The 15449-nt window shown below is 42.5% G+C and overlaps 1 protein-coding gene across 1 annotated transcript in view; it reads right to left on the minus strand.

Moving 5' to 3' along the window:
• LOC311223466 (protein diaphanous homolog 3-like) overlaps positions 1-15449 on the minus strand; it is a gene marked incomplete at its 3' end in the record, with an annotated part of 594292 nt that overhangs the window by 441024 nt on the left and 137819 nt on the right. The window lies entirely within an intron of this gene.

Here is a 15449-nt window from a genome sequence, read left to right on the forward strand (position 1 = left end):
CTGGTATACTGTATGCCCTCCAGGAAGCTTTTATAAACCTTAAGACCACAAAAATATGTGGTCTTCTCAAGATCCAAAAACACAACTACGATAACCTATATATTTAAACTGTAAATGGTTCAAATATTGAAAGGGTCACAGGATACAAGCTTCTTGAACGCCTTATCCGGGCACATCTTAACCCAGTCATTGACCCCCAGCTGCCCAAAGAACAAGCTGGTGACCATCCTGTGCCAAGACTGGTGCCGTCTTCCTGGACCTCACAGCTGCCTACAACACTGTCTGGCTGCGTGGACTTATGAAGCTTCTGGAAACCACCCCAGACAAGCACATAGTGAGCTTCATAATGGAGATGCTGAGCAACCGCAGCTTTCGGCTATTCACTAGCAACGGCCAGCAGGTTCAGAAAGCTTGAGAATGGAGTCCCTCTGGGCTCAGTAGTGGCACCTATGCTGTTCAACATCTACATTCATGACCTACCCGCACCAAAATCAAGGAAGTATGGCTATGGAGATGATCTGGCCATTCTACTCAGAAAACCATGCTGAGATGCAGTAGAAGAGGGCCTTTCGCCAGATATGAACATCCTGTCCTCATACCTGAAGAATTGGCGCCTCAAGCTCAGTGTTGACAAGACCGTATCAACAATGTTCCATCTTTACAACAAAGAAGCGACACGCGAAATGAACATCATGGTTGACAACGCCCGGCTACGGTTCCATAGCGTGACAGAGCTTTAAACTAGGGCTGCATGATTTTGGGAAATAATCTAATTGCGATTTTTCTGACATATTGCGATTGCGATAAAATTTGCGATTATAAAAAAGAAATTAACAGCCCAACACAGAGGTTTATTGTAAAATGCGGCTTGCATCTGGCCTACGCGTGGGTCTTTTCGGGACACCGAGCCTGAAAATGTTTATTTTTACCTGGGAATCGATACCAGTACCCAACGGTACCTTTTTTTCTGTACTTTACTCTCCCTCTCTGAAGTCTAAACTTCACAACACACAATCTAAAACCACTTACCTCCCTCTCCCAAACCGATCTTGTATCTCAATGGGACTTCCTGGTTAAATAAAAATAAAAAATAAATTGATAATTGCATCATTCCACATCACGATTTTGATTTAAAATCGATTAATCGTGCAGCCCTAATTTAAACAACACCTGGACAGTGTCAAGGCAAAGACAACTGCCCGTGCCGCACTGATACGCCGTCTAGCCGGCACCACATTGGGAGCCACCACAAAGACACTGCGTATTTCCACCAAGGCTCTGGTGTTCTTCGCTGCCGAGTACTGTGTAGCCCCCCATGTCAGAAACTGCCCTCAACACCGCCCTACGGACCGTCTCCAGGTGCCTGCGAGCCACCCCAACAAACAACCTACCTGTCCTCGCTGGTATCGCTCCAGTGGAGGTCAGACGAGAAGCAGCCACGCTGGCTCTTGCTCGAAAGTCACAAACGAGTGGATCCCACCTCCTCCACAAGATCGTTACGGAGACACTACAGCGCATGTGCCTCAAGTGCCGGCTCCCCTTTGTCACACACGCCCAAGAACTGCTCCACACAACACCAACTGACACCTCCATGGCCTCCAAGGCAAGATGGAGGGACAAGTGGAAGTATGCAGAACCATCCAGGCTTCACCACTACGTTGAAGATCCCACAGATGTTCTTGGCCAGCATTTTCCCCGAAAGCAATGAACCCTCAACCGCCTGAGGACAGGCGTAGGACGCTTCGGAGCAAATGGGGTCTCGTGGACAGTGCCCACTGCGAATGCGTGGACCCATTACAAACTATGGAACACATAATAAGCAGCTGCCCCAAACACCGGCCACCGAATGGCGATCGTGGTCTAAATGACCTGGACGATGACATGTTGGACTGGCTTGCCGCAACGAAGCTGAAGGTCTAAGGACATACGCCAGAGAGAATGAAACGTCATCAAGCAACAGGAAAATCGATACGCGAGGCCAGTAATGCTATAACGATATGAGGTTGAGTTACATGACATATAAAAATAAACAATTAAAATACAGATGAATATAAAAAAAACAATTCAAAGGATGGGTTAAAACCATGGCCTAAACTGACCACAGGTCAGCAGACAATAGATGATGATTCCAGGAAGTTGGTGCACTAAAACAAAAGGCTGACTTCCCAAGTGCAGGCTGTGCACAAGGGACCTTAACTCATTGGACGCCAGTCACGAGTATAGTCGGGTTAACTCGCCGACGCTTGAGCGCCAATCACGAGTATAGTCGGGTTTTAATCGTTATTTCTTTTATTAGCGATATTGTGACGGGGTCCTTCTCCTCTCCCCTCCAAAGTCACACAAACGATGGCGTAGTCGAAAAAATTGTCTTGGTGTTGTTTTTATTTCCCAGCCTTCCAAGTGCAGAGGTGACATTACATAAACAAGTGACTTAATCTAAATAAATAACTAAACTATACCCTACCTCTGCAGTCTTATCAGATGCGTTCCACAATAACGGCATCTGATAGACAAAACACTTACTGGGTGGCGCTTCCCTAGTTACCCACTTTGCAACCGTTATCTGGTGAAGCACCACCACAGAGACAAACAGACTAACAATACACATACGGCACTTCCCTCAGTCACCTACAGTGTAACTGGTGCAGGGCAAGAACCCAGAACCTTGGGCACGCAGCCCTCATGACACCTGCACTCCTCCCCCTCCACAGGTGCCACACATAATTAATTAACACAAGACTAAACAAGTGCTACACATAAAATGGATTGCCGTTTCCTACACACTATATAAAAACAACCTCCCATACCAAATACATATACACAACCCAATAAATATATATATACACAACACAACAAATAAATATATATACACAACACAATAAATAAATATATGTATGAATGGATATATGAATGTATGTATAAATGCATGTATGCTTAGATTAATGGATATGTATGCATGTTTGATTATGTATGAATGTATACGATGAGTGAAATGTTGTGTGTATGTGTGCGTGCGTGCTGCCCCGGCGTCAGTGACAGACCCACTCTGTCACAGATATCCATTCATTTTCATCCATCCAACCTGATCGTTGGGAATGGGTCTGAGCTCGCAAAAGGGCAAATACCGCCGCCTATCGTCTCCCGGATGGTATTGCACATCATTGGATTGGATTGGCTGGGACTGTGCATCAAAAAAAAAAGTCCGGCCCGGGTTTTGCTTCTCGGGCATGCAGTATCGTTGTACCACGTTGACTGGGGGGACTGGGAGCAGTGTGGATTATGTGTTTTGGACTATAACGTTGGATCAATGGACGCGATCGATATTTGGAATGGCGATCAGGAATTGGATTAATCTTTTTGCAGAACATCTGATGTGAGGTAAGGACTATGTTACCAGTATTGGGTTAATCAGATGTTCATCACGACGTGTCTGTGTGTGTGTGCGTGCCGTTGGCGCTGAGCAAGGCACGGATAAGCGATTTTTCAGCCCGCTTTTGTATCGTGCATAAGGACACATACTATCGATAATCTAGCGTTTATTTGAAAACGATTCATAAATCAGCCGAAAAATTACAACGTGTTTTGTGTATTCCATTATCGCGTATTTCTCTGGAATTACTAGAAATCTCCAAAACTATACTCGTATTCAAAACGGTATAAAACGGAAATGTACCGATGAAAAAACAATCCGTTTCGTACATGTTGACTGCAAGCAAGTTGTTGTGAAGGGCCAGATTAAACTGAGAATCTACCTTTATTGTTTGATATACTTTGTATATTATTTATATATATACACGGAATATCCCTTTACCTGCGTTCAAACCAGAGTAATATTCGCTCTCCTTATTGGACAGCGCCCCTAGGCGCCAGCGCGCAGGCCCCCAACGGCAGGTTCAAAGACAAGTTCAGGCATGTCAGGACATGCCCGGAGACAGCGTATTGATACCAGACAAAGACTGCGGTTTGGGACTAGATATTCACTTAAGTATATATACGGCGCAGGTGCGCAGAGTTGTTGTTCATCCCGAGTCAACGTGCAGTGAAGTGAGCAACCGTGCGTCTAACAGAGCGTTGAGAACCACGTGCGAATAGAATAGTAAAGTGTCAGAGTTTAATGCAGTAACGTCGAGTTCGACCTAATCTAATGTGAAGTAAATAGTCGTTCATTTATTGTATATCGTGCGGCCACAGTTCGTTCGTGTGTAGCATTACCCAGCGGTTCGTCGTGTCTTTAGCTAGTGTACTTAGCCAGGGTGTGTGGCCTAAATACGTCGCCCACACCCGAGGAGTCCTAGGCGGAGAACCGTTGGACATGTACACAGGAGAATCGGCGTCGGCGATTGCAGAACCATTACTGGTTGGATTATATTGATTTGGAACGTGTTACCCGGAGAAGAGCATTGTTGATTTCCACTATCGTTTGGGATTCAACCTCGTGAGGATTACAACTCGGGCTGGCCTCGTGGACGGAGGCTGGCTAGCTGTCATCAATGCTATCGAGCATTTGGATTACAATTATTGCTTTGCTGCTGATCAAGGGAGTTACAAGGACCGACTCCTGTACCTGGAGTCTCTTTATTCCTCATTGAATCAGACTGAGTACCCGAACATTCCTCTACCCTCCAGGCCTTACACCCCCGGAGGGAACCCATTGTCTCCAGGCGGTATCAGCGTTGCCTTATATAGTTGCTATTATACGACAGGTGGTGTCAACTTAGACCCATCGTAGGATTCCTGCTATTCTTAGTGACTCATGCTATTGACTGACTTTACGCATATTCTTCGCCATACAAGCGTGACCCTAATTCTCATTCTGTAACCTAATGTTGCATAATAATAATAAAATACCCTCAAATACTATTTCTTTGTCAATGCCGTGTTCTTGTGGGTGTTCACCATCTATATTTGATGTACTGTCTGGCCAGTAATTAAAGTACATAACTAGCAGTGGTTTAATCTATCACAATCTTTAATACAGTCAGGGTTTTGTAACCCCTCAGTTACACAAGTCATTGATACGCGATGGGTGTATTTGACCCATAGCCATAATTTAAGATATATTTTAAGCACTCGCAAATTTCCTCGTCCTCCCATTGATTAAAGCGGTGGTGTGCTAGCCCTAATATGGGGTGGCGGTCAATGAGTTAAGCATGAGCCAGTCATTATAGCAGGTTAGATAGGGTCCAAAGTTAAGTAAACATAAGTTAGCTGGCTCCGTTTCTATAGAAAAAGCCAATTTTAGTCAGTTTGCTGACAAGATCTATATGGTATGTAATATAAACTTCTCATTAAGCTAGATTCCAAGACATTCATATTCAGTAACTCTCTCAATGTTAGATCCATTCCTAGTGGATATATGCATGCCATCATAATCAGTATGTCTGGCTCTAGTAAGCTGCATAAACTTTGTTTTATCTGTATTAAGCAGCAGTTTAATTTAGATGAATATGCGCATCCCATAGAGCGTAAAAGATGGCTGCAGGTTCTCAATGGCTAGTTGTACAGAATTAGCAAAACAATGCACAATAGTGTCATCAGCATAAAGATGGACTTGACAACCACTCAATGAAGAGACAATATCATTCATTGAGATTGAGAAAAGGACGGAACATAAAATGTATCCGTGCAGAACTCCTGTTGCAGACAAGAATTCAGACTGGACACTCCCAGACTTCACACACTGGAGTCTCAAATAATTCTGAAACCAATCACAGGCCTTTCAATCTAAACCAATATTACATAACCTTACATAACCTAAGAGCAAAGGATGGTCAACTGTATCAAACGCTTTGGACAGATCCACAAAAAGAGCAGCACAATGTGTCTTGCTGTCTAAAGCGGATACTATATTATTTGTAACTAATGTAATGGCTGAAATGGTGTTGTGACTGGCTCTGAAACCAGACTGGTGTGGACATAAAACAAAGAGTAGAAAGAAATGCCTTGAGTTGGTTGTTTACCAGACATTCCAGGGTTTTAGCTAGGTAAGATAACTTTATTAATTAAATGTAAGATCAATTTAAGTAATTCCTATGACCACCTTTATGTAATGGGAATAGGTGTGCCAATTTCCAGATATTCAGGAATACACCTGTTGAGATAGAAAGATTGAATATGTGTGTTAATTGCTCCATGATAAATGGAGCAGCCAGTTTCAGGAATAAATTGATCCAATTTATCCTCCCCAGTTGAGCTCCTGGAATAATTCCTTGCAATGCTTCAAATATCACTGGTAGATAAGGGCTGAAAGGTAAACTGAGGCAAATGGAAGTAGAAACACAATCATCATTAATAAGGCCCTGTGTATTCCTTGTCAAACAAATGTCCAGCATCGGCCAACTGTTTGTTGAAAGCTAAGCAAACCTTTCTGATCAGAAAACAATTAATGTGTGTCTGCTTTCCAAAATGTTGCAGGGTTTGCATAGGTGCAGGTAATTACATTTTGTAGATGTAGGTAATAATTAGATGTGGCTTTTCTCACCGTAGTCCGTAGTGTTCATTTATTTTTTATTTGTCTAATGTGATGGGTCTCCAGAGCTCCAGGATTTCAGATGCACAGTGCAAGTTGCTATGGAAAACATCAGTTAATAAAAAGGCTTGTTCACTGAAATGATCCCAAACCTCCAAATATTTAATGGTTTTTCTAACAAATAACACATTTCCACATGGGGCAAGGGAGTGAAGGGCTTTGTAGGTGATGAGGAGGATCTTGAAATTGATGCAGTGATTGATTCCGTATTTACAAGTGAAGAGTGACCTGAGGAACAGGCTGCAGGGAGACCATCTGGCCGCTTATATGCGTCTCAGCATCATGGGCCCCCTACCAGTGAATTCCCCTACAGTACCAAAGAGCCCTGGAGCTTTTCTTTCAAAAGCCCAGAAAAATTTAATGCTCTAAGGCAGAATGTAGCCTATGCCACTGAGACTTTGTAGCTATGTCTATGTTTTCTATTTATATTATCTATTAAATCATCTATATGAACGCACAATTGGAGGGGGGCTTCCCACTCTCCAAGACATTTACAACAAGCGCTGCATGGGGAAGGCTAAGAGAATAATCAAAGACCCCAGCCACCCAAACAACTGCCTCTTTGAACTGCTGCGGTCAGGCAAGCGATACCAGAGTCTCATGGCAAGCACAGAGAGACTCAGAAGGAGCTTCTATCCCCAGGCCATCAGGATGCTCAATGAACAATAACACTATGTAACAAACTATCAAATACACCCACAGCACACACACGTCATACACACTCACTTTAAATGGACAACTCACTGTAGCACCCACTTTACTCACTTTAGACACTTAACACACTTTGTTTATGTTATTGGTAGGAGATTTGAACATCACCTCTTACCTCATTGCACCTCACCACCACAAGGTGGCAAAAACAAGCTAAGCTATTGTATATCTCATTTATATTTTATATTATTGTAACTCAGTTACATTCTCTACTGCATTGTATATATATACTAATATGTATATTGAACACTTTTGTTTTGTTTAGACTTGCTTACGTACTTGACTTTCTATGTTATACTTATATTATACTATCTTAATTTTATCTAGCACTCTCAGGAGCAAAACAGAAAGAAGCATTTCATACAAAGTATTCTGTATTTCTGTATGACAACTAATAAAGAAACTTGAAACTATATCTATGTTCAATACAAATAGTGTACATTTTCTTAAGTGTTGAGGCATGTCATTAATCTTGACATTTACCCTGATTACAAATACACTGCAAACAAATGTAATGTCTATCCGTTGATTTTTTTTTTCTGTTCATTTTATACTTTTCTTTGTTCATAGCTTAGCTATGTGAAGGACTTTGGTTGACAAGCGGCATGTTTAAACGTGCTATATAAATAAATTTGATTGATTGATTGAATCTTATCAAGTGAACATATCTTGTATTTGGTACAATAAGTCCAATATTGAGTAGAATTATCTTGAATGATCTTATCCCACTGGCAGATCATTTAGCTTCTTTTCTGATTTGTCAATTTAATCTTGTTTTAAGAAAACAAGGTTTACATTTTCTTAAAACAAGATTAAACAAAAAAAAATAAGCTAAATTATCTGCCAGAGGAATACGACAATTCAAGATAATTCTACTCAATATTGGACTTATTGTACCAAATACAAGATATTTTCACTTGATAAGATTACATTTTTTGCAGTGTACAAATATGCAGCTACCTGAGCCTCCAGAGCACTTCTAGTGTCAGCGGACACACCAAAAACATCCTAGCAAATTCACATGACTCCATGAACATGAATAATCTAAAACAATTCTAAGGTAGTTTTAAGTTATTTCTCCGGCAGCGTGCGTTAATATGGATTCCGACGGCTCGTGCGCACGCATAAATATGGATTCCGGCAGCGAGCGCGCAGCACAGCTGTTGAATTTTTTTTCAGGGGAAACACTGGACACTAAATATAAAAAAAAGTATTAAAAATAATAATTATATATATATATGACCTTATTATTACACGATATTAAGCCAATTATGTATGGTTGCCTGATGCCTGATCCACTTACCAGAACCCATAGCTCATTAATTATGGCACAATAAAAAATATGAAATCTTCAATACAGCAATAAACTATGGCATCAATCACCTCTTGCTCCGCAGTCCATCATCTATGATAACATGCAACAGGAAGGTTATAGCAAATAACTGGGCAAAATGCCAGACATACACAAGGAATTTATCAGATATTCAAAGGGATAGGTCACGTACATGACTAAAATGCCAGAACCCTTAGCTATGGCTTCATGGTGGTCCAGTAGTAAACAACAAGTTGCCAGCTGACCTTGTTTGAACTACACGTCAAATGTTGCATTTCTAGTAGTAGTAGTAGCAGCATTATGATGATTATTATTATTTAACTCAGTGGCTTTCCCAGCCTTACACCTTGGGAAGATATGGCTAATTTTGACCTGCACATGGAACATATGGCTCACTTTGACCTGCACATGGATTGGAAGATATGGCTCACTTTGACCTGCACCTGGACAGAGTAAACTGTTATTAAATACTTGTGTGTTGTTAAAACAAGTGAATTAACGAGCTAACTAACCCCATTCACGAAATACATTTTAAGGCACATCTTGACATGTCTTAATTATGGAAATAGTGAAGAGGGTGTGTGTGTGTGTGTGTGTGTGTGTGTGTGTGTGTGTGTGTGTGTGTGTGTGTGTGTGTGTGTGTGTGTGTGTCTCTCTCTAGGGGGTGTGGGGCAAGGGGACTCATCAAAGGCCTCAGAAATCAACCCATATCACAATTGGCAGGAATAAGTAATCCCTAAATCCTGCAGGCTGACAAAGGGATGGAAACATGCCCACTCTCTCTCCCTCCCACCATCCCAACCCCCATTTCGAATGCTCCCCCATATTTCCCCTCAGGTGTGTGCTCTAGCATTGTGCCAAAAAGGCATTAGCTGACAACAGTTCACTCAGGAATCCTAGTTCAAGTTTCTTTAATAGTTGTCATACAGAAGTACAGAATACTTTTATACAAAATGCTTCTTACTGTTACGCTCCAGACAAGACAAGATAAGTATGAAATAAAATAACATAGTATAGCATGTAAATTAGAAGTAAAAAAATGAGGTCACAGTGTTCAGTATAGACATATGTACAATGTTCGATGCAGAATAGACGTAACTGAGTTACCATATAATATACAATATACTATGCAGTGTACTAATATACAATACTATATAGTGCAAGGCAGAAATGGGATGAGGTGCAATTTAGGTACAATTTACAGTAGGTGTACGAGTTGTAGTGCAAATCCTTTATCAATAAATATAAAGTGTGTTTGTGTGATCTAAAGTGTGGAGAGTGGGTGCTGCAGTGTGTTTGTTTAAGTGAGTGTGTGCGTGTGGGTGTGTGTGCTGTGTGCATTTGATGGTTGTTGCATAGTGTTTATTGTTCGTTTAGCAGCCTGATGGCCTGGGGATAGAAGCTTCTTCTGAGTCTTTCTGTGCTCGCCTTAAGACTCCGGTATCGCTTGCCTGACCGCAGCAGTTCAAAGAGGCAGTTGTTCGGGTGGCTGGAGTCCTTGATGATTCTCTTAGCCTTCCCCCTGCACCGCTTGTTGTAAATGTTCTGGAGGGTGGGAAGCCCCCCTCCAATTGTGCGTTCGGCTGAACGTGTCACTCTTTGTAGTCTGCTACGGTCTTGTGCAGTGCTATTCCCAAACCAGGAGGTGATGTTGCCAGTCAGGATGCTCTCTATTGTACATGAGTAGAAGTTCCTAAGGATCTTCTGACTGACTTGGAACTTCCTTAGGCGCCTGAGGAAGTAGAGGCGTTGTCGTGCCTTCTTCACAACACTGTCAATGTGTGTGGTCCATGTCAAGTCCTCGGATATGTGGGCTCCGAGGTACTTGAAACTGTTCACTCTCTCAACCAGTGCCCCATCGATGCTGAGGGGGCTGTAGTCCTTGACCCCCGACCTCCTGAAGTCCACAATCATCTCTTTTGTTTAGCTGACGTTCAGGGAGAGGCAGTTCTCCTGACACCACTGTGACAGATTCTCTACCTCTTCCAGGTAGGCCCTCTCGTCGTTGGCAGAGATCAGGCCCACCACTACTCTGTCATCAGCAAATTTGATGATTGTGTTGTTGTTCCGCTGTGCCACGCAGTCATGTGTGTACAGGGAGTAGAGGAGGGGGCTCAGAACACAGCCCTGGGGGGCCCCTATGTTGAGCGTGATGGATGAGGAGGTGCAGTTGCCTGCTCTTACCACCTGGGGTCTGCCCGTCAGGAAGTCCAAGACCCACTGGCAGAGGTCATAGTTCAAGCCCAGGTCCCTGAGCTTGGCTATGAGTTTGGAGGGGACTATGGTATTGAATGCTGAGCTGTAGTCGATGAACAGCATTCTCACATAGTTTTCCCCTGCCTCTTGTCCAGGTGTGATGCTGCTGTGTGCAGCACATGGGCTATGGCGTCCTCCGTGGACCTGTTGGGGCGATATGCAAATTGCAGGGGGTCCAGGTTGATGGGGAGGGAGGAACAGATGTAGCCCTTCACTAGCTTCTCAAAGCACTTCATGGCTATGGAGGTGAGGGCTACAGGGCGGTAGTCGTTGAGGCAAGCGGGCGTAGATTTTTTGGGTACAGGGATGATGGTGGACTTCTTCAGACAGGTGGGGATGACAGCCTGTTCCAAGGACAGGTTGAAGATGACAGTGAATACCGGGGCCAGTTGGTCGGCACAGACTTTTAGGACGCAGCCGGGGATGCCGTCCGGTCCTGCTGCCTTCCTGATATTCACTTTTTTAAAGGTCCGCCTCACCTCATGCTCTGTTACCCTGAACACTGAGTCTCCATCAGCAGACCCCCCCCCATTGCCGTGGTTTATAGGCTGGTGTTGTTATTCACAGCCTCAAACCTCGCATAGAAGGAATTGAGATAATTTGCTAAGGAGATGTCACTGTTCAGTTTGAGGGAGGTGCCTTTGTAGTCTGTCATTGTTCTGAGGCCCTGCCACATACCTCTTGATACCTACTCTCTAATCTAATCTATTCTTGATCGTCCAGGAATGCCAGGGTCTTTCTGCCCAACTGAGGGGAATGGACAGCTGATAATGTGCATGTTGAGAGAAAGAATGACCAGAATCTTCATCAGGGCTGCAACACTGAAGTGTGATGTGGCAGCGAAGGACTAATGAAAACCTACAGTCTACTGTATTCAATTCAAACTCATAAAATCGGTTGCAAACAGTTCAACTCTTAAAACAGGGTATCTGCAGGTTTCAACAAGTTACATTTAGGACTTTGTAAGACCACTTAGAGCAAAATGTAATACAAATTTCTAGGGATGCACCGAATATTCGGCCGCCGAAGATTATCGGCCGAAAATGGTTAAAAAAGGCCCTTTCGGCTTTCGATAAAATATCACAGAATGGCAAAGAACAGGGTTACGTTTGTAACCTAGCGTATTGTTGCGATGACGTAATCAAAACGCATTTCATTAGACCAGCTCGGACCTTCAATTGGCGAGCCGCCAAGCTAACTAGCGTTATCCGCCGCTAAGCTAGCTAACGTTAGCCGTACCCTAGATAGCGGAGTGACTCCACGACACCAGTTCCATTAGTGAGGAAAAGGGGGGGGGGGGGGGGGGGTTATATTGACAAGGCTTGACAACAGAGGTTCAAAGATAACTTCACATTTATTGGCTATTCGTTTCTTTATATTGCTTCAGTTCATCCATCGAGTTCCTCCAGCTTCCAAACCGGTGTGTTGATATCCTAGTGTGACATCAACTACGGCAACTAGGAAGCTCAAAACTCAAACCGAATTTTGTCCAGTAAGACTTGAAAAGAGATATTATTTTCTATATAGTATCTACTGGCCTAGATCTTTATGCAGTTTTAAAGCACCTTGGCTTTGTTCTGAATGCACTTTGTTGTAGTTATCCTACAGAGAAAAGAAAATGCACTGGACTTTAATGCACATTTTGTTGTATGCAAAGAAAAAATGTTTAAATTGTACAATCTTTCAACGGTCAGTCTGGAATTAATGTAAAATGTTTTATGGACCCATTATAGTGATTATTAATATAATTTAAGTTAAGTTTTGCCATAATCATGTATTTTGCCATAATCAGGTAGCTGAACAACATTGGTAAAAAATGTATACATTATATATATATATTTATATTAACACATTGAGTGCCAACGACGAGATTAGTCGGCTTAACTCGCCATGCGTCGAGTGCCAAGGAACGAGAAAACTAGTTTTTTTTTATCTGTATTTCTTTTATTAGCAATATCCATTCATTTTTCATCCATCCAGCCTGACGTTATCATTGAGAATGGGTCTGAGCTCGAAAAGGGCAAATACCGCCGCCTATCGTTTCCCGGATGGTATTGCACATCATTGGATTGGATTGGGTGGGCATGTGCATCAGAAAAAAAGTCCGGTCCGGGGTTTTCCCTTCTCTGGCAAGCAGTATCTGTTACCACATTCACTGGGGAGGCTGAGAGCAGGTTTCGATTGTGTTTTGGACTATAACGTTGGATCAATAAACGTGATCAATATTTGGAATGGCGATCAGGAATTGGATTAATCTTTTTGCAGAACATCTGATGTGAGGTAAGGACTCTATTTTACCAGTATTGGGTTAATCAGATGTTTTTTTCTCAGCCATCGCAGCGTGTCGGTGTGTGTGTGTATGACGTTAGCGCTGACCAGGTCAAGGATAATAGATTTTTCAGCCCGCTTCTCTAGCATGCATAAGTACACATATTAGGGCTGGGCGATATAACGATAACGATAAATATCGCGATATATTTTAATAATCGATATCGAATATCGAAATTAAAAAAAAATCGAAAAATCGTTTTTTTTTTTTTACCTGCAACAGGGCAGTTTTAAAACCAGAGACAGTGGACAGACTTGTCTTTCTTGCCTGCAACTTAAAGTAATGGCTTTGCTTGTCCAAATGACAATACTGACCAAATTCAGATTTCTTTTTCTCTTGTCCATTTATTTTGTTTGCTTTCTAATTTAAAATACATTTTGAAACCGTCTGTACACAGTAGGCTATGTGTGCTAGCAGAACTAGACTCCAGTCACGAGTCACAGTGCACATGTGCGGTGGTTTGTCCACCAAAAAAGCGCCAAAAGATTGAAAATAAACTAGCAGAGCCAGAACTGTTCAACTCCTCTGGAGCCACAGCCAGCTGAGAAGCCGGTTTACTTTAGCTTTTAAACCAGCTGCAGCCTGAGAACTGTGTGAGTGTGAGGGGATGTAACACTAAAGATGGCGGCAATGACAAAGAATTGCTGCAAAATAAACATACATCTGTTGTTAAAAAAAAAAAAAAAAAAAATGTTTTCTTCTTTTTTTTTTATACTTAACAATTCGATAATTATCGATATCGAGAAATAAAATAAAATTATCATATCGTTATCGCGATATGATTTTTTTCCATATCGCCCAGCCCTAACACATATACTATCGATAATCTAGCATTTATTTAAAAACTATTCATAAATAAGCCGAAAAATTACAACGTGTTTTGTGTATTCCACTAAAGAGCTATTATCGCGGAATTTCTCTGGAATTACTAGAACTCTCCAAAACTATACTCGTATTCAAAACGGTATAAAACGGAAATGTAACAATGAAAAAACTATCAGTTTCGTACACGTTGACTGCAAGCAAGTCATTGATAAGCGAGGGGTGTAGGGGCTCAGTGGAGTAGCAATACAATCGTCAAATTTGCTGACGACACAGTGGTGGTGGGCCTGATCTCTGCCAACGACGAGAGGGCCTACCTGGAAGAGGTCAAGGTCCTGGCGGGATGGTGCCAGGAAAACAGCCTCTCCCTGAACGTCAGCAAAACAAAGGAGATGATTGTGGACTTCAGGAGGTCGGGGGTCAAGGACTACAGCCCCCTCAGCATCGACGGGGCACCGGTTGAGAGAGTCAACAGCTTTAAGTACCTCGGAGCCTACATATCCGAGGACTTGACATGGACCACACACATTAACAGTGTTGTGAAGAAGGCACGACAACGCCTCTACTTCCTCAGGCGCCTAAGGAAGTTCCAAGTCAGCCAGAAGATCCTTAAGAACTTCTACTCATGTACAATAGAGAGCATCTTGACCGGCAACATCACCTCCTGGTTTGGGAATAGCACTGCACAAGACCAAAGCAGACTACAAAGAGTGACACGTTCAGCCGAACGCACAATTGGAGGGGGGCTCCCCACCCTCCAGAACATTTACTACAAGCGTTGCAAGGGCAAGGCTAAGAGAATCATTAAAGACTCCAGTCACCCGAACAACTGCCTCTTTGAACTGCTGCCGTCAGGCAAGCGATACAGGAGTCTCAAGGCGAGCACAGAAAGACTCAGAAGAAGCTTCTATCCCCAGGCCATCAGGCTGCTAAACGAACAATGAATGAACACTACACAACAACAACCACCAAACGCACATAGCACACACATCCACACGCACACACTCACTTTAAACAAACACACTGTAGCACCCACTCCACACACTTATAGCACACACCCACTTTAAACAAACACACTGTAGCACCCACTCCCCACACTTTATATTTATGGATGAAGGATTGCACTACAACTCGTACACCTTACTGTAAATTGTACCTAAAATTGTACCTCATCCCATTTCTGCTTTGCACTAGATAGTACTGTACATTAGTACACTGCATAGTATTGTGTATTGTATATTATATGGTAACTCAGAACATTGTACATATGTCTATACCGAACACTGTGACCTCATTTTCTTCTTCTAAATTCATGCTATATTATGTTATTATGTTATTTGATACTATCTTGTCTAGCACAGTCTCTGGAGCGTAACAGTAAGAAGCATTTTGTATGAAAGTATTCTGTACTTCTGTATGACAACTATTAAAGAACTTGAACTTGTTTTAGACACATAGCCATAATTTAA

Source organism: Notolepis coatsorum, assembly GCF_963971535.1.
Source record: "Notolepis coatsorum genome assembly, chromosome: 2".
Taxonomy (NCBI): domain Eukaryota; kingdom Metazoa; phylum Chordata; class Actinopteri; order Aulopiformes; family Paralepididae; genus Notolepis; species Notolepis coatsorum.